Source organism: Rattus norvegicus, chromosome 4, assembly GCF_021556685.1.
Source record: "Rattus norvegicus strain SHRSP/BbbUtx chromosome 4, alternate assembly SHRSP_T2T, whole genome shotgun sequence".
Lineage (NCBI taxonomy): Eukaryota > Metazoa > Chordata > Mammalia > Rodentia > Muridae > Rattus > Rattus norvegicus.
Genome location: NC_141537.1, coordinates 19,054,086 through 19,078,135, shown reverse-complemented (window position 1 = coordinate 19,078,135; position 24,050 = coordinate 19,054,086). Strand labels below are relative to the sequence as shown.

Sequence of the window (24,050 nt, the reverse complement as noted above, 5' to 3'; positions counted from 1 at the left end):
GCATGTTGATCAACATATCATCATATAGGACAAAACAGAGGACTGAGTTCTGACAGTGTGGTTATTCCAAGAAAAATCAAAGCTTCAGTTAAAAGATATTCTTCACACAAAGACAGAAAAGCTAAGTTCTTGCCCAGACATCCCCTAAATTAAGTGGTAAGAAGTAATTGTGTGAGGAAGCAGACGTCAGACAAGCTGTCAGAACGCTGTCCCTTTGAATATCCAAAAGACCATGTTGATTCTCGGGGTGTAGAGGCAACTTAATATTACACTGTGGCTCATTTGAAGCTCAGAGTAATTTAATCACTTAAAAAAACTTCTGATAATGTAAGTATAATTCATAACATGCAGAAATTAGTGACACCCAGCACAGTATTAAGAAAACATCTTGAATATCTATTGGTGACTGTTCAAGGTTCTGTTGTGTCATAAGATGATGGAGACTGAGCAAGAAGTTGACACATTAACAGCTGTGCAGACAGAAGTCTACCCTTGTAGTTTATTAGAACGGGAGAATCATCTACAAATACTTTCTCAGTTAATTTCTGTCACCTTCCAGAGGAGGGAGCAGAAGGGCTTATAGATGATGAGAGCGAAAAGGGCAGACAGTGAAAGAGCTTTTGTTGTAACAAAGAGTCCAAGTGAGAACCTCTGACGAGCGTCAGAAAAGCAGCTGGAAAAATCTACACACCGCCAAAGTAGCAAGAATATTGCATGTGCCCAGGGCTCAATCTACAGAAGTCTCAGCAATTTAAAGCAGCCCCTTAGGCTCTCGGCGTAGCACACATTTTAACTTCTTTACTGTGCTATTTAACACAGCTATTTAAAAATCGAGGTAAGCTTTACTTGAGCACTTGATGCAGTCCAGCTGTCTTAGTCTGTTTCTATATTGAATGTCCTTTGCTGAAAGTCCAGGACCAACCCTTGAGTGTTCTCCAGTCTTATTTGCAACCTGCTTAGCCCAATAGGAAGCCGTCCTTTGAATTTAGCTAAAGAATAGGATTATGTTCTTTTTTTTTTTTAAAGTATTTTCCTAGAACCACCCAACTCTCTCTGTTTATCCTGGTTTTCCTGATACTGGTTACTATTAGTTTTCTTAGACCACAGATCTGGTAACATCCACTGGGTTATAGCAACCCTTGGGGTTACAAGCTGTAATTGCGTGTATGTCTCCTGCTTGAATTTAACCTGGACCTACTCTTATCAGAAATGAATAGTTAATGTTTGAAGACTGACGTAACATAAAATATGTCATAAACTATCATCAGGTAAAAAAACATGTCAATCAAATTTAAGGGTTACTGAGTTTTTATGTGTGGGAAGCAATCAAATTTGAAGTTTGTGGAAAGAAATAAATTATTTGCACCTGAAATATATTGTCAACATCTATGTCTATGTTTGTTGATTAATTATGGTAAATTCATTAAGATTCATTTTACATTGAAGAACTTCAATTAGTTTGAGTTCTTAAGTCAATGGAAAGATATTAATTCCTTTTCAAGTACATGTAACACTATATGTATTTCCAAGTCTACTTCAAACGTAAAATTTAATCAAATAAATATGAAAGGGTGGAAGTTTGGAGCTTAAGTTTTTAATTTCCATAAAATAAAGATATTAAATATGTTTCCAGTAGCAACTTGCATGGCTCATGTTTATTTTTTTATTTCCATATTGAAAGTAATGTCTGAGTCAAACATGTTCTCTTTTTTATGGTTCTCTTTATTTTTATGTATGTATGTATGTATGCTTCCCATGTGCAAGTGCACACAGAAACCGGAAGATGTTGAACAAACCCCTGGAGCTGCAGTTACAACAGCTCCTATGCATTAGGAACAACATGAGCATTTAAATTTGGGTCCTTTGGCTGAATAGTGCTTACTCCTTTGTTTAAAACAAAATTTTTATTAATTATTTGATAATTTCATCTGATGAATTTTAATTAGTATTTCCTCCCCAAACTCTTCTTCTTCTTCTTTTTTTTGATGGTTTAGAACTTAAATTCTTCTTATAGTCATCATCTTCATTATAATCTCCCTGCCAATTCAATTTTAAGGTCCCCCACCATCACCCCGTGGAGTTCATACGTGTTAACCAGGCACTGTTGGGATGGAGCCTTGTTTGAAATATTGTTATCGCACCAAGGGCCACATCATTAAAGGCTACTGATTCTCCTTCTTCTAGTAGCTGTTAAATAGCTTCTCAGCTAGTAGTGGGATTTTCTGCCTATCAGCCCCCATCCATCCTGGGATTTTTTTTTTTTCTGATTTGAGTTCGGACTTATCTTATGGTTGAGATCATAGTCAATGTGAGTTCATATATGAAAGTGGTTGGAAAACATCATTTTCCTTATCTACCAACTCTAGCTCTTAAAATCTTTCTACTCTGGTTCCAGGAGGATTCCTGAGCCTTTTGGGGGAAGGGTACATGACTGCCCTATTTATGTCTGCCCTATTTATGGTTGAATGCTGACTCTTAACTGGTGAACTCTCTAGTTTCAGAAATAAATATTCTTTATATTTAATGGAAACTATTAAGAGTACATATTTTATAATATCGATTAACTAGTAGTGCTACAAAAATGTTCTTTCCTATAATATTATAAAGTCCCTATATCCTGTAGTTTTCTGAAGCTATAACTTATGACTCATTAAAGGTTTAAAAAGAACAGTATAGTGGTATTGTACAGAGAATAAATCACTTTCAGTATGTGTCCTGAATTCCTTTACATCCTCAAAGGTATTAAAATTAATCCCATGACAAAAGAGTGGGAGATATGTACTGCAGGAGTGGTGAGATATGTCTCTGCTCAGAACAGATTATGAAAATGTTGCATCCTCATTTTCATTTTATTCCAAGATCAATCTTTCTGAGCAGAGCCACCCTCTTAAGAAATAGTTTAAGGCAAGCATGCCAGGAAGAATCTGAGGACTGAGCTAGTCAGTGCCCAAAGGATCAACCCCAGAAGAGCTTGGAAGCACTTGCTCCAGAGTTAGGTGCATCTGTAAATAACCGCTAAATTGCCCCCTCCCATGAGCCCCTAAGCCAGAAGAAAAGGCTAAAATTGCTCCCAGATTTTGAACCCAAGGAAGTTCTGAGATAACCTCTTGGTGCAAATGCTGGTGCAACTCTGACACTCCTGGAGGGAGATGAATTACTCTTTTAAAGCCATGGGGTATGCAACCAAACACTTCCATTTATCAAAGTCTATGGAGCAATAGAGAAGATCACCTCTCACCCCCCCTCTCTCTCTTTCCTTCTTCCCTCCCTCCCTCCCTCCCTCATCCAATCACTTGTAATAACTAATTGGTTAGCTTGAGCCAAACAAAAAATAAAGGAAAAAAGATTAATCAATGAATCAATGTATAATTGTGTGCATGTTATTTTATTCAGATTGGTTTTAATGCAAAAAATTTATGAGATGGCACATTAAGAATTTAAAACAAAAACAAAGCACAAATGAGCCTCATAACAAAATCCTTTTTTTTAAACTAGACCCATAATAACAAATTTCTGTCAATTGCAGGCCAAGGATAACAGATTGGATGAGGAGACAGAAGGTGATTATTTATGTGAAAGATAGACTAAGCATCCAGAATGTATCATGTGTTCACAAATTAAACACAGTGGCCACCATACCACACAGAGCATTTATTCATACTATACTGGATTTTGTTTTACCTCATTTAAAGCATGCTTCAAAACTTTGATCTTCACAATGCGAATTATCCTTATACTTTTAAAGAAGAAGGAAATTCTACTGGTGTTTTGTTTAACCAGTGCCCTAGCTTTCATACATGAGCTAATTCTTTTTCCTAGTAGTTTGCTATTACAAGCTACTTCAGAGCTCCTTATTGAAAATGTGCCACTTTGGAATATATTCCACAGGCAAATCTCCAGCTGTGATATTACTGTGACCAAATGTGCAAACATACTTTATACAGTTTGATGAATGGTGTCAAAAAGCCATACAGAAAGATCGCATCAATTCACACCTTCCACACACTGTGAGTGGCCATTTCTTCCTATAGTTTCAGTTACTCATTATGAAAAGTTCTGCATGTACTTAGTCGCTTGACAAAGGAACACATTTTCTAATTAATTACAAGTAGTTTCTAGTGTCTTCATAAGAGTACATGTATTAGCTATCTGAATTTTTGTTCTCTTAAGGGCCACAGTGTTATTTTGCACATTTATTCTTTTATGTCATTTTTCTTTTGTTATCTTCAGTTCTATGAGACATGTTTGTGCAATAGTGAAAGCTAGTAAGCAAGTTTTATATAAGTTTTCTAGGTTTTTTGTCCATCTTAATTATCATTCTAATTAATTCCTTTTAATTGGTTTTACTTTAATAAAACTACCAACATTTTTCCAAAGATTTGTCTGCATTTTGATAGTTAGTTTTGAAAAACTTCCAAGACTAAGAAGTCATTAATAAATAGTTAAAAGAATGGTTAAATCTAGGAAAGTGTGGAAATCTGACCTGAAATTGTCATATGGGTAGGTATGATGTCAATATGCAGAAATTCTGTAATCTTCTTCAAAGTAAACTTTATTGTCTGGCCCAAGTGAAGTTTTTCCAGAGCCTGCCAAATATTTACTAAGCAGGAAGTGAGCATCTCCCCTTCGCAGTGTCACTGAGTGTGATAGTCCTTCCATAGCCCTCAGTAGAGAAGCCCCTCCCAGCAGCAGGGCCCCAGTGATTTAGCAAAAGGAGTCAGATTTTCCACTGGCCAAGTTCTTTCCCAGTTCATGAAAATTATAATTGGTAGACAGCCATCTTTTATAATAGTCTAGAAATTCACACTTTCCAAAGTTTCACTGCAGAGAACAAGCAGTCGTATCTAGCAAGACAATGAAGGCTTTATAAAGAAGGGATCATGGCCAGAGTGAGTGTGTACTGCATGAAACCAGACCATGATGTTATGACCATTAAATCAGCATGTAGTAGAACACACTTTTTCCTAAAATATTTCAAAATAGCAAATGTGTTAAAAGAAATAATTTCAACTTTCTTTTCCTCTAGCCATATACTTTTATCCCTCAAAGATTGCAAAATAACAAATGTGTTTAAAGAACAATTTTCATCCCCCTTCTTTTCCTCTGTCCCCCATCTTTTCAGATTCTTTTTATGAGGCAGGATATTACAGCAGAAGACTTGAGTTATAGAAGCAGGCATCTTGAATTCTGTTAGTTTTCATCTTTGTGGCTTGTATTAGTCAGTTTTCTCTAGAGTAACAGAAGTTATAGAATAAGCCTCTCCATCTAACTACTATTTACCTATCTATAATATACACACACAGACACACACAGACACAGACGCACAGACACAAACACACACAGACCTACACACACACACACACACACACACACACACACACACACACACATACACACACACGAGATAATATTTGTTACAGTGACTTTTTGGCTGTGGTCCAGCTAATCCAATATTGGCTGGCTGTGAACAGAAAGTTTAAGCGTCCACTTGTTCAGTCCAAGAGGCTGGTTGTCTCAACTAGTTTTTGGTATACTCTGAAATCCCCAAGAAATAGAGTCTCAGTGCCACGCCCAACCTCGACCAGCAAGGAAGACACGACCACAGGAGATCTTCTTCAAGCAGTTTTACTCAGGAAGCTTTATACAACCTTCTGACTCTCTTTCTCTTCTGGCTCTCTCTCCTCGGGGAACGCCCTGCACCACACTTAAATGGCTAGCACTGGCCAGTCCTAGCAAGCCACGTGGGTCATGTAGATAGGCTGTCACTATGCGGAAGCTAGCAGGCGAGGCAGACATAGCCAAATAAGGACTTGTTTACTGCAAGGAGCGCTCACCGTTGGGAGGGTGGAAGGCGGAAGCCAGCGCTATCTTTGAGGCGTGGCACGTCGCAGCTCTCTACAGTTCCCCCTTTTTGTTTAATTAATCAAGCAGGCAAAGGCACTGCTGAGCGTGGCGACCCCCCCTGTCTTAGGATCATCCCTTCATTAAACCCGTTGTAGGACACCTTGTCGCCCACAAGGTTCGATGCCTTAGGTAGAAGGGATGTTGCCTGTCGCTGGGCAAGGTCACTCACATATACTCAGGGGCGAGGTGCAACTAGGTCTTCTGAATGACCGTAAGCCAGGCTTGAGGGGACTGTCCTGCTTCAATGGCTGTAAATGTCTGTACCACCATAGCCATGTGCCGCCTCTGAACAAACCTCATTCTACAGAGACAGCACAGGTTCACTAGGGAGACCAGCAGCAAGAGTCCAGCCAGGGCTCCCATACCCACCCACTCTCTAAGAGGATTCATAGCAGCAGCAATCCAAGATGACAATCCCGTAGCCAGTCCAGCATTCGCACGTGTGGAGTTCACCGTCACGATGGCTACATGTAGCTGATCCATTAAGAAATCAAATTCTTCCGTCCAATTACCTAAAAGATAACTTGACAACTGTTTAGACAAATTAGAGGAGTGGGCTTAAAGGTCATGACATATCGGCATGAGTCTCGGGAACACCGAAAATTGGCAGCAGCCTGTTCATTGGCATATTCAGCTATAAAAGCTTTCTAGTCCAAATACTGTCCTAGACTATGACAGGCCCAAGATAGGTTAATCACTAGGAGTCATGCAAAATCTGTGTAAGGCCTCAACCTGAGCTATGGTAAATGAGGCCGTAATGTCATATGTCCTGACTGATTTCGCCAGGGACTTGATCACCTTAAAGTCTACAGGCTCATGATACCTTTGTTGATTAGCATCCACATAAACAGCATAGGCCAGATGTAGTTCTGTGCGGACTGCCTTCCACACTTCTGGGCAGAATGTACTATCCGAAACTCTACTTCCTCCCTCTACAACATTGGCAGGGAGGAGGAGCCGAGGGGAACCGCCCAGGAGGTTCCTCCACCATTTTAAGCTTTTTCCTATTCTTCTTCTGTCTGTTCCTTAGAGACTGTTTCCACATTTGATCTATCAACTCTTGTAACTCTTCTTCTGAATCTGTTTCATCTGTTTCTTCGTCTGTATCTGTCTTTTCTGAGTCTGTCTCCTTTGCGCTTCCCTGCTTTTCTGACCTCTCCTCTTGAAGCATTTCTAGGGCAGCTTGCCCCTTCTCTATAGCTGCCGGACAACATTTCTGATCCTCAAGGCAGCTACGCACTAAGCGCCATACTGGACAGACCCCAGGTCTTAGAATCCCCTGTTCCTGGGCAAAATCAAGGTCTTTCCCTAACTTGTCCCAGCTCGCCACCGTGAGATTACCAGAGGCTGCGAACCAGGGTGTAATGGCATCACATTCACTCAAAAATCTCTCTATGGTGCTTCTTTTTATTTTTAGTTTCTTTCGCTCAAACAGCTCTTGAAGAGCCAGAAAAATTGGACGACACTGTGAGGTCCCCATGACAAAAACTTTCTATGCTGCTACGGCTAAATTCACCGCGCGTCTTGCTACTTTCGGTTCGCTGCTACCGCAAACTTTACTTTCGGTTCGATGTTACCGCGAACTTTACTTGCTCACTACCCTGAGACTTTATAGCCACTTATTTGTCATGGTCCTTATTGTCCCACCTGACCTTGGGAACTTCCAGCGTTGCCCTGACTGCAAGAATTTCTGATCTCGGAGAGAGTTGAGTCCCTTTATGGTGGATTCGAGTAGTTCCTTGTACGGGCCACCACTTGCCGCGCCCAACCTTGACCAGCAAGGAAGACACGACCACAGGAGATCTTCTTCAAGCAGTTTTACTCTGGAACCTTGATACAACCTTCTGACTCTCTTTCTCTTCTGGCTCTCTCTCCCCGGAGAATGCCCTGCACCACACTTAAATAGCTAGCACTGGCCAGTCCTAGCAAGCCACGTGGGTCATGTTGATAGGCTGTCACTATGCGGAAGCTAGCGGGCCAGGCAGACATAGCCAAATAAGGACTTGTTTATTGCAAGGAGCGCTCACCGTTGGGAGGGTGGAAGGCGAAAACGAGCGCTATCTTTGAGGCATGGCATGTCGAAGCTCTCTACATCTCAGGACAGTGAAGAAATGGATTTGGTAACAAGGAAGTGCAAGGAGGTAAAGAGAAAAGACTTCCTTCTTTTATGTCCTTCCGCTGGCTTCAAGGAAAAAGTATTACCCAAATTAGATCTGGATTAAGAATCTGGACTAAAGGTGTGTCTTACGACCTCAATGTTGCAGACTAGAAGTACATCTTCTTACTTTGAATTAATCAGAAATCTGTCTTAGTTGTGCCCTAATCAATTCCAGTTGATAAGCAAGATTGGCAGTAAGTGTGGTCCACCATCTTCTTTTACAAAAAGTGGCTCCATAGGTCTTGGTTTTTTCTTGTTTCGTTTGTGTTTAAAGCAAAAATAACAAGCAAGGAAGAGATCTGATGGAGGTAGAGATGGGAAACACAATAGAGTATTGGCAGTTATAATACAAAAGCAGAATTACCGATAGTAGAAAGATGGAAAATAAAACAAAATGATACCTACATTGTCTTAGTTAGGATTTCATTGTTGTGAAGAGATACTATGACCATAGCAACTCTTATAAGAAAGAATATTTAATTGAGACTAGCCTACAGGTTCCGAGGTTTAGTTCATTATTATCATGGCAAGAAGCATGGCCTTACACAGGCAGACTTGGTATTGGAGGAGCTAAGAATTATATATCTTGATCCATAAGGATCAAAGAAGAGGCTGGCTTACACTGGGCGAAGCTTGAACATATATATGAGACCTCAAAGTCAGCTCCACAGTGACACACTTTTACTCACACTGCTTTGACTTGTATTACCATGCACATACATACATACTTAAATACATAAACCTATTGGTATTTTATTTACTTTTCAATTATTGTGAGGAAACACCGTGGCAGAGGCAATTTATAGAAAGCAGAGACTATGTAAGGATTACTCTTTCAGATGGATAAAAAGCCATTAATATTATGGAAGAGTGGCAGCAGACAGGCATCTAAACAAGAGCTGAGAGTTGAGAGCTGAAGGCTCATATACTGACCTGCAAACAGTAAGCCAAAAGACAAAATTGGGAATACACTGTAGCTTCAAAATTCTCAAAACTTGCCACCTGCACAATTCCTCCAACAAAGCAACATCTCCTGCACTTTTCCAGACGATACCACCCTGGGAATCAATTATTCAACTTCCAGAGTATATGGAAAGGTATCTATCATTCAAATCATCACATGGCTATCTATAGAGACATACGTGTATACAAATATAAAATATATTGCAAAAAAAGTGAAACCAACGGCTGAAAGTGGTATTAAATACTAAAGCGATCCTTTGGGCTACTTGTTAGTTACATATGAACTACTATGGATGGACACTTATTAAGACAAAAGAAAATAATATTTAAATCAAGCCTCAGTGCTGCACATGTATAAATATGAAAGAAGATACACATTCTTTTTATTAGACAGAGGTATTACTGTTCTCCTGACCTTTTATATACCTTCAACTTCAAGTGCCAAATAGAACCATATGCAGGAATATAACATGATCAAAGCTTAAAGAAACAGAAGTTTCAAATAATATTCACAATTAAAGATAGAACCCAGCTGTATGCTATTGCAAAAACCTGAGGTGGCAAGAAGAGTTTTCACTTTTACTTCTATTATTATTAACCCACTTAAATTGGATTCACTTTTCCACCTTAATATTTATTTTCTTGCCGAAAGTGGAACAGATGGGAGAATTTTGAGTAATTGAAAACACTTATTGGTATGTCTTTCTGCTAAGATACATTATCACCAGTATAATTGTGACCTCTTAGCAAATGTTATTCTTTTTCTTCTCATGTCAAACATGTGATCATTTTTTCCATCTATTATTATTATGTCCTGCTATATAACCTTTCAGAACAGCCCTTCTGTACACTGTAGCACACCTATGAGTCATATGATGACACCACATACCAAAAAGATTAAGCTCCAAGGTAGCCACACAACTAATTTGTCAAGCAAGAAGTGAAGAAACAATAAGCTGAGAAAAGTCTGTATTGTTTCTATGTAAAACAAAAAACAAAAACAAAAAACAAAAAACAAAAAAAAACAGAAAACAAAAATAAAAGCAAACAAACAAACAAAAAACCCACCTACAGAAAACAATTAGGAGCAGAAAGAGGCCATAATGTTGGAAGGAGAGCTAGAAGAAGACACCGATCTTATGATGTGTGGGCCTCTGTGCATGAACTCAGGAGTGCAGAAAAGGGTTTACATATGGGAGTATCTCATGAAGCAAAAATGCAGAACCACAAATCACAGCTTCTTTAAGCTTCAAATGTGATCGCAGAACTAAAATATACTCAGCAGTGTTGATAGACCCTCTGGGTACACCCCATCTTTTAGATGATATTTGGATACAAGGATAGCAAATGGCAAAGGATTCACATACATGTGCGTCATTATGGACAGCTGTAGGGAAAGTATATTAAAGCCTCTAGTCTGCCATACTTCCCACCAATATTTTCCAATAGTCACATTACATTACGTTTAATATTAACAAAAAGAAACAGAGAATGTGTGCAGCACTAATGGTGGCCAGGGCTCAGGCCGTCAGAGTACGTGCTATATGATAATCAATTATATTTGTGTTCCGTTTTCATGTCTCTGTCTCTGCATTCAGCAGGCTTCCTCTATTGTGTGACAAAGAAATATTACAAGTAAACACAAAAGCTAAACTCACCCATGTTAAATCGCAGCTAGTTTCAATCCTGTTACCCAAGCACATGCATGTATGACTAGATTCTCTTGCATGTTTCAATGTGCGCAAACATGTATTGTTTCATATATGAGCATAGTACACATTTAATAGTTAAAAATAAACAGGAAAGCATTCATATATTTCCCTTATCTTAAAATTGCCAGTATATTTTCCTTATTGATAATTATAAACTATCCTGTATTCATAGGATTGCAGCTGTGAATCTCTGTCTTGGCAAGATCACCTGACATTGCTTTTACATGCTAATTTTTAGCGTTAAGCATCATGCAGGCTTTAATTGGTTCCTTGAAAGAGTGAGCACCAAGTAGTGTTCTCACCGAGCAATGAGGAAGGAGGATGTTTTCTGCATCCTTATTTAGTACTAACAATTCTACATTTAGTTGTTCTCCCTTTAGTTGTGAAGTACATTAAAATTTCACTTTACAGATGAGAAGTGTGTAATCAAGTCAGGCATCTTGATCGTCAAATGAGATAATTGATTTTTATAATTACATTTTGATAGTGTTATGCCAGGAAACATTCATGAACACCAAAAGACCACCAAGGAGCCATTTCCAATGTAATCGCATTAGAGTGTCTTTACGTTAAACTCAAGATTGGGCTTACTAACCGCAGACCTATAGGATGGTTTTGTGAAGCAGCCCCCAACACTCATCTGGACAAAGGTTTACAGGAAATAGAAATAAATGGGGGGTGGGGTTTGTTCAGCCTGGCAGGGGTCTAACTCAATGCCTATTGTAAGCGGACAGGTGGGTGCTCTGAAGCAAGACTGTATATACTCATGAGCAGTCTGAAAGTACATATGAAACAACCTGACGAATATTTGATTAGCTGTTGCTAGGGAGTAGCCAGGGAGTAACTCTGGCCAAGGACAAGCTGTGGGGTCCTTCCTGGTACTTGTGTGTATCTTGGGTTCAGCTGTGGGCCAAGTTCTCAGGCTTAATTTTTTTCTCTTAAGATGGAGGCCAGCTCCAAGATGGAGTAGGTTTGGCCTCTCAATAGCACTATTAGATTGTACTTTTTAAAGTGCTTTGAATGCTTTTGAAATCTAGTCTGTAAAGGTATACGCAAGAAAGTAAAATAATTATAACAATGTACATTACGGTTTATTGAAGAAATCGCTATGTTTTTATAGACTTAACACTAATTCTTCACAAAGAATTAGCTTAGGTCCCATAAACCTCCAATTCTAGAAGAGTCTTACATATATCAAGTAAATAAATCTGCCAAAAATTAGCCGTTATCTTAGCACAATTTATGAAATATTATTTTATGACCTACAATTGTGAATTATTATTTACAAGGTAGGCAAATTATGTAAAATAAATGTCTTGCTATGCAGCTCAGCCTGGCCTGAAGCCATGATCTTTCTACCTCAGCTTTTCAACTGCTGAAGTTATAGGTATGCAGCACTAAGTGGTCAATAGACAAGGCCATTTTCTAAGGCATCTATTATACAATGCACATAAAGGCACTATGGAAACAAGGTTAGCTGTGGAGTAATGCCTCAGTACACCAAGCACTTGCTGCATGTATCTGAGAATCAGAGTTCAGAGTCTCAGAATCTACATAGCCACTTGGCAGGCATGACTGTTTCCAGCCACCTCAACACCCTGGAGACAGGGGACATCCTCCAAATGCCTGTCTGCAATAGGTAGAAATGCTGAACTGTGGATTCAGTGAAATATCATGTCTTTGTAAATAAACTGGTCAGCAAGGAATGAAGATGTATATCTACCCACCAACACACACATACACACATACCTGATGTACACAGGCACATGGTCATAAAAGCAAGCAGAAAAAGGAAACAAGGTTTGCCTAATCAAAACTATAGAAGAACAAGTGGCCTCCAGCAGTCATGATTCAGGGAAAACTAAGTTTAATTTCAATTTTACCTTCACCGTAGAGAGGTACGTCTTTAATAGGTCAATTTAAATAATTGCATACTAACAGTGAGAAATTCTGTGTTCCTAATGATGCAGTAAAGATTCAATCATTTCTCCTTTGCATCTGCAAAGCACCACTTAGCCCCCTTTATAGCCAACATCAAGTAAACAGCTCATGTGCAGGGATCTGCAGTAACAAGGAACAGATGAGACTAGGCCCCATGAGGACTCGCCATGAGCAAAAAAAGTGCCATGCTGTTCAGAAAAATCTTGGCTTAGGAATGCTAAAATGACTAAATTTGATCATAAAAGGAAAGAAAAACACTAAACAATCTTATCTCATCACTATTTAAACTTAAAATAATGTCACAGCATTGATGTTTCCTACAAAGCTCCAGAAGAAGAAGAGAAGTAGATTCAAAACAGTTATTACTTTTCTTTCTTTCCTTCTTTCTTTCCTTCTTTCTTTCTTTCTTTCTTTCTTTCTTTCTTTCTCTCTTTCTTTCCTATTGTGTGTGTGTGTATGTGTGCGTGTGTCTGTGTGTGCGTGCGTGTGTGTGTGTGTGTGTGTGTGTGTGTGTGTGTGTGTAGCATACCTGTCTACTCAATGTACATACCAGTGGATTCATATGGTCATTTTTATGCCACGTTGGATGTCAGAGGACAGTTGTGGAATTCAGTTCTCTCTTTCTACCATGGGGCTTCCAGAGTGACCTCCGGGCTTCAAGCTTGGCAGCAAATTTTCTCACTTCCTGAAACACGTTGCCAACTCTGGCTCTTCATAGCCTCCTATTTAGTATTAGCCCTACAATAATATAATGGTTTTGCATGCATCCTTAAAACACTCTATTTTGCAGATGCTTCAGGTAAACAAAACCTTAGGTCTAATCTTGAACTTCAGGTAAATGCACAGAACAAAGGGTAGGAACTAAGAATCATCTTCACTGAGTAGATTGTTGTAAGATGTTAAAAACGTGCAGGCGCAATAATAACAATTGATGAGTGTTAAAGGATCTTTTGCCCTTAAACTGTTGACTTTATGCTCTTTTACATCATATAGTTGGGTTCTTATGAAGGTCACATAAGGAATGATATATTCAGCAATCATGTACTTGTGTGTAGTTCTCATAGAGCCAGGGACAAATATTCCAGCTGTAATGTAATTTTACTCATGAACATAATTCAATTGATAAGATCGTTTCTGGACTAGTTGATAAAGTTTTAGGCAGGTATCCCGCCCTTTTTTTTCTAATAAGCAAAGCACCAATGACCACATGATATTTTTAATGATCATGAAATAATGTAGATGAATAGTGTGGAAATGTGAAATGTTCAGCCCATACTATTATTTAATACTTAATGCTCATTACATAGAAATTTAAATCCCAGAAATTGTGCAAAATGTAAGCCATGACTGGCATCAACCTGCAACCCCAATGCTATGCAAACAGGAGGATTACTAGGGCCGGTTGCCATCCAGCCTAACTCTAGGTTCAATGGGTGACTTTGCTCTAGGGGAGTAAGTGGCAGAGTGAAGGGACCAAGATATTTGACATCCCCCTCTACTCAAGCCTTTGTTGTACACAGGCAAGTATGTGCATACACACATGAACATAAATTATGCATATCTACACACAGAGGGGTGAAGTATACATCATCATTCTAGGTAAATGAACATGGAAGAGATAAAATACTTAGACTATAATGATAATGTAATCATATAGTATATAGAGTGTATTAAATCCATATGTTCTTTGGAAAGTTTAATAGTGAAAATGAGTAGCTAGTGAACTAGACATTATAAACTCCTCATGCGTGCTCTTTCAGAGGCGGGCAATCATCTCCAAGGCCCCGCCCCCATGCGCCATAGAAATGTCCAGCCACATACTGGGGCCTAGCTGTGTACATCAGTTCTTGGCTGCCTTGGGAAGCTCGGTACTTAATATCTTCCCCCATTGAGCACCATTCGGGAGATCACTAAGTTGTTCGGACTGTAAGCGGTGAAATAACTTTCTCAGAATTTTCTCCTGAGCTTGAGGCCGACAGACAGAATTGTAAGGAAAGCTGGCAATCTAGCAGATGCTTATGTTTACGAAGTGGGACCCAGGCGCGGGGGAACCACAAGATTCGTATTCAATGCTGATATTGCTGAATGGTTGAAAAGACACAGTTCATGGAGATGTGCTGACATATAAGGTAGAAAAGGTTTTTCCAGACGACATTAGAAGACAATGGGAAAATGATCCTCCAAATGTACATATTATTGGAAATCTGCCTTTTAGTGTTTCAACTCCACTGATTTTCAAGGGGCTTGAAAATATCTCTCTTAAAGATGGTTCTTTTCCCAGCTCCGAAAAAAAGAACCAAAAAAAAAAAAAAAGATGGTTCTTTCATTTACGGCAGAACTAAGATGATGTTACCATTTCCAAAGGAAATGCCTGAGAGACTTGTAGACACTAGAGGAAGCAAACAGCGCACAGTCATCTTTCCATTATGGCCCAGTACCTCTTCAGTACCTCTTGAACATTTCTTTACCACAATTCCAGGAAAGACTTTTTTTTTTCCAAAGCAGAGGTTGATGTAGGAATGGTACACCTTATGCTCTTGACACAGCCTAACATCAAGCATCCATTCAAGCTGGTAGAAAAAAACTTGTCCAGAGTGTGTTTCAGTTTCGAAGCAAATATTGCCACTGAGGGCTTGGAATGTTATTCCCTGAAGTGCAACACCTAGAAAGCACTGGAAGGCTATCACAGTTGGCCGACATCGATCCAACTCTCTGTCCCGCTCAGCTCTCCCTCATGCATTTTATGAGTTTGTGTGATAGATACAGAAAAGGGTGTGGTGAAGACCCACACCTCTTTGCTTATAACTGCAGAGAAGAGCTCAAACAAAAGAAAAGGAGAGGCCAAAAAAAAAAAAAAAGATGTGGACTCTGAAAGCTGCGGGTTCTAACTGGTGACTTAGGGCTCCCACCTGACAGTCCCTATCCACAGTACAGATCTCCACTTAAGTATGTACTTCCCTACCACTCTGTAAAGACAAACACCGATGACCTCATGCCATTTACTAGTCAGCTTGGTAAGAAAATAAATACCAAGTAGATCCAGGGGGGAAGAATAACTAAATAGAATACAATATACAAATGAAAATTACCAAGATATATACTCCCAAGTCCGAAGCAGCGCTGTGAATGGCACAATGGGACATATGTCATCATGAAATGACTTTCCTAGTATTGATTTTAAGGTAGGAATTCAGGTAGAATTTGAATCTGATAGATGCAATGTTACATAATAATGAAATCATGAAGCTAGGCAGAATTGAAATTACAAATACAAATTCCTACCTGCTATTTTCATTGTCCTTGAATATGTCATTTAACAGGACTCAAACTGTTTTTTGTTTTTCTCTCTTTTTTTGTTTTTTTCATTGTCATGGTTGTTGTTATGACTGAGTATTTTTTTGTTTCTTCTCCATAAACTTAAAAATATGAAGGGTAAGACGAACCATTCTCCCTCTCCCTCTCCCTCTCCCTCTCCCTCTCCCTCTCCCTCTCTCTCTCTCTCTCTCTCTCTCTCTCTCTCTCCCCCCCTCTGCTTTCTGCCTTTGTCTCTTCTTCCTCTTCTGAGACTATGTGTGTAATACAAACCTGCGTTGCCGTGATATATGAATGACTATAAATATCTTCTATGGTATGTTAGTAGGTTGACTTGAAATGTTATGGCAGAAAGTTGGCTATGAGAGATGAGCAGGGTGCTGTTAACTGATTGATCCAATGGGGAGGCAGTGATTAGAGAACTGTGAAAGGCAGGTAGGCCTAAAACAGGAAGGAAATGCTGTACCAGAGTCTGTCCAAGTCGTAACAGAAGGGAATAATTTCATATTCACCCTGTTTGTATTGACATTGAATAGCTCAACAAATCAACGTGTCTAGATCTGAGTAGGAAATAAGTACTTCTCATGGATAGCAACAGAGTAAATACAGCTAAGAACCTGATAGTGCTTACTATGGGCACCTGAGTCCAGAATGCACAAGAGCGCTTAAGATGGAAAGATTTGAGATTCAGGGACCCATAGATAATATTCAAGGTCTTGGAAACAGATAAAATATTCCAATAAGTATGTGAAGATAAAAAAAGAGGTTAACTTCTAGACTCATTTCTCTAAGTATTGGCCATTGAAAATTAAGAAGAGAAAGAGAAGGAACAGTCTGAGGAGCAGAGGAGAAGGGAAAGAAGACAGGAGGGTGCATTGCAGTGAGATCAAGTGAGAGGTGCCTTCCTATGTTAACATCAAGTACTGTTTAAAGATAATGTATGAGCCACAAATTTGGGTTTACCAACAGAGACATTATTCTGAGCAAGAACAGTTAGAGTTGGGGATAACAGGTGGAGACCTAGTCAGATTAGGTTTAAGAGACGTTAGCAGGAGAGAAACCGAAGGCAGCAGTGTAGATAATCTTGTCAAGAGATTTGGACATGAATGGGATTAGGAGAACAAAGCTGGAGATACCGTCTCTGATTTCAGAGAGGAAACTTCAACCTTACACTAAAGGAGCTCAGTAATATTCTCTCACACTTCTTTCTGTTCCTCAATCAACTTCTCATAAAAGTACTCAGGACACAGCTACAACTAGCTGTCTAAAGGACCACCCCCCTCCCCCCAAAAAAACTAACAGAAGTTTTTGGAAAAAGTTTTCATTTAAATACTTGACATACAAATGATAGACATTTTCAGACTAGCACTTCAAAGCCAACTGCTCCAAGCCAGGCATTTTCAGTATTTTTCCATTAAAATAAAAACGTAAGGGTGGAGTAATTTGTACATTTATGTAACCAGGTTTTAGTTACATACAGCCCTTTTGGCAAAGTGTTTGCCTTACATGCATGAAGCCCTTGGTTTAAACCTCAGCACTGTAAAAACCAAACCCGGTGGCACATGCCTATAATCCTAACAGTTGGGAAATGGAGGCAGAAGGATCACATGTGATCACCTACAGCTGCAGAGTATGAGACATGTATGTAGAAATATATACTTAGCTACATAAACACACACACACACACACACATCACCACCACCACCACCACCACAACAACAACAACCACAACAATCAACTAATGAAAAAGGCCATGGATTTGCATAAGTGAAGGAGGTTGTTTGGAAGGAGGAAAGGGAATCGGACAACGGTATAATTGTAGTATAATCTCAAAAAAAAACTAAATTAAATAAACTATTTTACTTTAATGTATGAGTATACTACAGTTGTCTTCAGACACACCAGAAGAGGGCATCTGATACCATTACAGAGGGTTGTGAACTCATGACCTCTAGAAGAGCAGTCAGTGCTCTTAACTGCTGAGCCATCTCTCCAGTTTAAATAAACTAAAAAAAATATATATATATATAATCCTCCTTGTCCCTGCCCACAGCAGCCAAGGAAGACACAGAAGAAAATGGCATCAAAGCATTAGTTGATTGTGGTGACTATAAATTACCTAGTGATCAATCCCTTCCTACTTCTTTGCGAATGACATGACACTGTATGTTTGTTAACATGATTTGAGAAATGCTGCTGTTAGCGAATGCTTTTTAAAGTAAAGAGAAATGTAATCTGAAAGGTAGGACGACTCACTAAAGATGCTGTAGTATGACATTAGAATGTCCTAGATTAGGCCCATCTTGGGGGGGTGGGTGGGTAAAGGATATTTCAGGTAGACAGATCCTGAAGGAAATAAAATAAGATTAGAAATCATTTCCTGTCTGTTTATTATTTTCTTTGATGCACCTGGGAGGCATTAAGGGGAAAAAAAGGTCTTTCTTCTGTGACCTTTAATCATTTACAAGAAATGATTCAGTTCAACAAAAAACCAAGTACATGCTGGAGAAAAAACCAGAATAAATGTGTATGTACACATATTCTGGAGACTGGGACTTCCAGAACCTAATATTCTACAAAGTATCTTTAGTCCCAAGAGAAAAAACAATAAAAACTATAATATTTTACAATACAAAACCAGCTAACTTACAAGGTCTTCCATGAATAAAGTGAATGAACTTATTTTTATAACGATTTCAAAACCGGGAACAAGGTAAAGCTTTTCCCCTCATTTTAATGAGGGAACAAAGATTGCCATGTATGTTTTCTAAGATCATAAAGCTAGAAAGCTGTAAAGTGGGATTGAGGCTGTTAGAAATGATTATAAATCCAGCACTGTTGCCATAAAACAAAGCCGTAAGTCATAACAGGCTGCCAGGAGGTGGTATGATTTATGTACCAATTGGTAAAGGGGATCCAGGACACTATGGCTTAAATTTAATTTTGTTAAACTCGGAACAATTCATCTTATCCAACCAAGCAGTGTCAGTTAAAGTGACCGAGTTCTATTTGCTTCAGTGGAGGGCAGCTATGCCCACTCACATAGTCAACCGTAGGTGTTGTGCTATGAGGCTTCTCAACATAGGCAAAGTGGGCACAGCCTTTAAAGAACATCTCACTAACATTTTCCACATTTTATCACAGATTACTCACTGTTTATGCTTGGGTGCATCCACCCTGACTTAATTTTCTAATCGCATTCGAGAGAGACAAGGAGACAGAGACAGATATACATACATACATACATACATACATACATACATACATACATACATATATGCATACATACATACATAGAGACAGTCTCACACACACACAGTGAAAGAGAGAGAGACAGAGACAGAGAGAGACAGAGAGAGAGAGAGAGAGAGAGAGAGAGAGAGAGAGAGTTAGCTATTACAGAAGGTGAATTGGGTAACAACATAGACATCAATAACTGAGAACCAAATACAAGTATAGACACACAGTGAAGCCATTACTTTGGATACAATTAAAATTATTTTGACATCCTGCCCTTAATTCAGTCAAACAAATGATGAGTAAATTGTGTACAGTATAAGTAAATGGATAAAATAATAGAAATGTTAAATCTATAATTTTGGTTATCAATTTAAAAAAATAAAACTTATAGAGGAATAAAAGGACAAAATAAACATATATGATGAATTGGTCAGAAATTGGAAAAATTGAGGCCAAACATATAGAGAGTCAGAGTTCAGTTTGATTTATCTCATTTCTGCTTGAACATTTCTCCAAGTTATTAGTTCTGAACTAGTGGACAGATTTTAATATTTTTTCACATATACCATTTTCTATTTATTTAAATTTTCATTTATATGTCAAATTTTAATTGAATATTACTTTAAACTTCAAATGTTATTCCCTTTCCCAGTTTCCCAGACATAAGCCCCCTAATTCCATCCCACTTTCCTTCTTCTATAAGGGTCTTTCCATCCCCAACCACACCCCTTCCCCCCTTCCCCCGACATTCCCCTACACTGGGGGGGTCCAGCCTTGGCAGAACCAAGGGCTTCTCCTTCCATTGGTGCCCAACAAGGCCATCCTCTGCTACATATGCAGCTGGAGCCCTGGGTCAGACCATGTGTAGTCTTTGGGTAGTGGTTTAGTCCCTGGAAGCTCTGGTTGGTTGGCATTGTTGTTTTTATGGGGTTGCAAGCAACTTCAGATCTTTCAGTCCTTTCTCTAATTCCTCCAACAGGGGTCCTGTTCTCAGTTCAATGGTTTGCTGCTAGCATTCAGCTCTGTATTTAACATGCTCTGGCTGTGCCTCTCAGGAGACAACTATACCGGCTCCTGTCAGCATGAACTTCTTAGCTTCATCAATCTTATATAGTTTTGGTGGCTGTGTATGCGTGTGTGTGTGTGTACACACACACACACACGCATACACACACACACACACACATATATATACATATATATATATATATATATATATATATATATACACACATACACACATGTGTGTTGTATATACATGTGGGGCAGGCTCCGAATGGCCATTCCTTCAGTCTCTACTCCAAAGTTTGCCTCCATATCCCCTCCTATGAATATTTTTGTTTCCTCTTTTAAGAAGGAATGAAGCATCTGCACTTAGGACATACTTCTTATTGAACTCCATGATATCTGTGGATTGTATCTTGGGTAATTCAAGTTTTGGCCTAATATCCACTTATCACTGAGTGATACCATGTGTGTTTTTCTGTGATTACCTCACACAGGGTGATATTTTCTAGTTCCATCCATTTGCCTATGAATTTCACAGTAGCTGAGTAGTACTCCATTGTGTAGATGTACCACATTTTCTGTATGTATTTCTCGGTTCAAGGGCATCTGGATTCTTTCCAGCTTTTGGATATTATAAATGAGGCTGCTATGAACATAGTAGAGCATGTGTCTTTGTTGTACATTGGAGAATCTTTTGGGTATATGACCAGGAGAAGTGTAGCTGAGTCCTTAGGTAGTGCAATGTCCAATTTTCTAAGGAACCTCCAGACTGATTTCAAGCGTGATTGTAAAAGTTTGCAATCCCAACAACAATGGAGGAGTGTCCCAATTTCTCCAAATCCTTACAAGCAACTGTTGTCACCTGAGGTTTTGATCTTAGCCAGTCTGACTGGTGTGAGGTGGAATCTCAGGGTTGTTTTTATTTGCATTTCCCTGATAACTAAGGACATTGAGCATTTCTTTAAGTAGTTCTCAGCCATTCGATATTCCACAGCTAAGAATTTTTTGTTTAGCTCTGAACCCCATTTTTAATAGGGTTATTTGGCTCAATGGAGTCTAACTCCTTGAGTTCTTTGTATATTTTGGACATTAACCTTGTATCAGATGTAGGACTGATAAAGATCTTTTCCCAATCTGTTGGTTGCCATTTTGTCCTAATGACAGAGTGTTCTTTGCCTTACAGGAATTTTGCAGTTTTATGAGGTCTTATTTGCCGATTCTTGATCCTAGAGCATAAGCCATTGGTGTTTGGCTCAGGAGAGTTTTCCCACTGCCCATGTGATAGAGACTCTTTCCCACTTTTTCTTCTATTAGTTTGAGTGTATCTGGTTTTATGGGGAGGTCTTTGATCCACTTGGACTTAAGTTTGTACAAGGCGATAAGAATAGATCAATTTACATTCTTTTACGTGCTGACTTCCTATTTAACCAGCATCATTTGATGAAAATGCTATCTTTTTCCTTTAGATGGTTTTAGGTCCTTTGACAAAAATCAAGTGACCACAGGTGTGTGGGGTCATTTCTGGGACTTCAATTCTATCCCACTGATCTACCTGCCTTTCTCTGTACCAATACCATACAGTTTTTATCAGTATTATTCCGTAATACTGCTTGAGGTCAGGGATGGTGATTCTCCCAGAAGTTCTTTTATTGATGATTATAGTTTTCACTACCCTGGGTTGTTTGTTATTCTAAATGAGTTTGCAAATTGCTCTTTCTAACTCTATGTACAATTGAGTTAGAATTTTGATGGAGATTGCATTGAATCTGTAGATCGCTTTTGGCAACATGGCCACTTTTACTCTATTAATCCTGCCAATCCATGAGCATGGGAGGCCTTTCCATCTCCTGAGATTTTGTTCAGTTTCTTTCTTCAGAGACTTGAAGTTCTTGTCATACAGATCTTTCACTTGCTTGGTTAGAGTCACACCAAGGTATTTTAGGTTATTTGTGACTATTGGGAAGGGTGTCATTTCCCTAATTTCTTTCTCAGCCTGCTTATACTTTGAGTAGAGGAAGGCTACTGATTTGTTTGAGTTATTTTTATACACAGACACTCTGCTGAAGTTGTTTATCAAGCTTAGTAGTTCTCTAGTGGAACTTTTGGGTTTACTTAAGTATACTATCATATCATCTGCAAATAGTGATATTTTGACTTTTTCCTTTCCAATTTGTGTTCATTTGACCTCCTTTTGTTGTCTGGCTCTGGCTAGGACTTCGTGTAGTACATTGATTAAGTAGGGAGATAATGGGCAGCCTTGTCTAGTCCCTGATTTTAGTTGGATTGCTTCAAGTTTCTCTCCATTTAGTTTGATGTTGGCTACTGTTTTGCTGTATATTGTTTTTATTATGTTTAGGTATCGCCTTGGATTCCTCATCTCTCCAGGACTTTTATCATGAAGGAGTGTTGAATATTGTCAAATGCTTTCTCAACATCTAATGAAATGATCATGTGGTTTTTTCTTTGAGTTTGTTTATATAGTGGATTACTTTAATGGGTGTCTGCATATTGAATCATCCCTGCATCCCTGGGATGAGGCCTACCTGATCATGTTGGATGATTGTTTTGATGTGTTCTTGGATTCAGTTGGTGAGAATTTTATTGAGTATATTTGTGTTGATATACATAAGGAAAATTGGTTTGAAATTCTCTTTCTTCTTTGGGTCTGTGTTTGGTCTAGGTATAAGCATAATGGTGTCTTCAAAGAAGGAATTAGGTTGTATTTGGTCTTTTTCTATTTTGTGAAATAGTTTGAACAGTATACACATGAGGTCTTCTATAAAAATCTGATAGAATTCTGCACTACACCCATCTTGTCCTGGGCTCTTTTTGGATGGGAGACTTTTGATAACTGCTTCTATTTCTTTAGGAGTTATGGGATTGTGTAAATGGTTTATCTGATCCTGATTTAAATTTGGTGCCTGGTATTTGTCTAGAAAATTGTCCATTTTCTGCAGATTTTCAAGTTTTGTTGAGTATAGGGTTTTGAAGTAGGATCTGATGTTTTTTTAATTTATTCAGATTATGTTGTTATATCTCTCTTTTCATTTCTGATTTTGTTAATTTTGATACTGTCTCTGTGCTATCTGGTTAGTTTGGCTAAGGGTTTATCTATCTTGTTGATTTTCTCAAAGAACCAGCTCCTGGTTTTGGTGATTGTTTTGAGTCCTTTTTCTTTCTACTTGGTTGATTTCAGCCCTGAGTTAGATTATTTCCTGCCTTCTGCTCTTCTTGGATGTATTTGCTTCATTTGTTCTAGAGCTTTAGGTGTGCTGTCAAGCTGCTAATGTTTGCTCTCTCCTGTTTCTTTCTGCAGGCACTCAGAGCTATGAGTTTTCCACTTAGCATTGCTTTCATTGTGTCGCATAAGTTTGAATATGTTGTACATTCATTTTCATTAAATTCTAAAAAGTTTTAGTTTCCTTCTTTATTTCTTCCCTGATCAAGTTATCATTGAGTAGAGCATTGTTCATCTTCCATAAATATATATATGTAATATATATATATATAATTATATGGAAAGCCATATATATATGGGCTTTCTGTCATTTTTTTGTTATTGAAGGCCAGCCTTACTCTGTGGTGATCTGATAGGATTCCTGGGATTATTTCAAAATTCTTATATCTATTCTATATCTATTGAGGCCTGTTTTATGACCCAGTATATGGTCAGTTTTGGAGAAGGTACCCTGAGGTGCTGAGTAAAAGGTATATTCTTTCATTTTAGAATGGAATGTTCTGTATATATCTGTTATATCTATTTGATTCATAACTTCTGTTTTTTTCTCTATATCTCTGTTTGATTTCTGTTT

At 38.6% G+C, this 24,050-nt stretch overlaps 1 pseudogene; it reads left to right on the top strand.

Annotated features, from left to right (window-relative positions):
• The first annotated feature begins 7,382 nt into the window (after positions 1-7,382).
• LOC148006231 (dimethyladenosine transferase 1, mitochondrial-like) lies at positions 7,383-16,874 on the top strand (annotated as a pseudogene).
• Positions 16,875-24,050: the final 7,176 nt, after the last annotated feature.